The sequence below is a fragment of the Dipodomys ordii genome, unplaced genomic scaffold, assembly GCF_000151885.1.
Source record: "Dipodomys ordii isolate 6190 unplaced genomic scaffold, Dord_2.0 Scaffold77, whole genome shotgun sequence".
Taxonomy (NCBI): domain Eukaryota; kingdom Metazoa; phylum Chordata; class Mammalia; order Rodentia; family Heteromyidae; genus Dipodomys; species Dipodomys ordii.
Genome location: NW_012267293.1, coordinates 913,571 through 914,420, shown reverse-complemented (window position 1 = coordinate 914,420; position 850 = coordinate 913,571). Strand labels below are relative to the sequence as shown.

Here is an 850-nt window from a genome sequence, read left to right as displayed (position 1 = left end):
CACGCGTGTCAGGAGCCGGGCTGTGCATTCACACGTGTGTCACTAGCTGGGCTGTGCATTCCCACGCGTGTCACTAGCTGGGCTGTGCTTTCACACGCGTGTCACTAGCTGGGCTGTGCATTCACACAGGTGTCAGGAGCCGGGCTGTGCATTCGCACGCGTGTCAGGAGCCGGGCTGTGCATTCCCACGCGTGTCACTAGCTGGGCTGTGCATTCCCACGTGTGTCAGGAGCCGGCTGTGCATTCCCACGCGTGTCAGGAGCCGGGCTGTGCATTCCCACGCGTGTCACTAGCTGGGCTGTGCATTCACACGTGTGTCAGGAGCCGGGCTGTGCATTCACACACGTGTCACTAGCTGGGCTGTGCATTCCCACGTGTCACTAGCTGGGCTGTGCATTCACACGTGTGTCAGGAGCCGGGCTGTGCATTCCCACGCGTGTCACTAGCTGGGCTGTGCATTCACACGTGTGTCAGGAGCCGGGCTGTGCATTCACACGTGTGTCAGGAGCTGGCTGTGCATTCCCACGCGTGTCACTAGCTGGGCTGTGCATTCCCACGCGTGTCAGGAGCCGGGCTGTGCATTCACACGTGTGTCAGGAGCCGGCTGTGCATTCCCACGCGTGTCACTAGCTGGGCTGTACATTCACACGTGTGTCAGGAGCCGGGCTGTGCATTCACACGTGTGTCAGGAGACGGCTGTGCATTCCCACGCGTGTCACTAGCTGGGCTGTGCATTCACACGCGTGTCAGGAGCCGGGCTGTGCATTCACACGTGTGTCAGGAGCCGGGCTGTGCATTCCCACGCGTGTCAGGAGCCGGCTGTGCATTCCCACGCGTGTCACTAGCCGGG

At 61.6% G+C, this 850-nt stretch overlaps 1 protein-coding gene across 1 annotated transcript in view; it reads right to left on the bottom strand.

Moving 5' to 3' along the window:
• The window catches only part of Dact2 (dishevelled-binding antagonist of beta-catenin 2), a 17,805-nt gene that overhangs the window by 16,659 nt on the left and 296 nt on the right, over nucleotides 1–850 (bottom strand). The gene's annotated exons all lie outside the window — the stretch shown is intronic.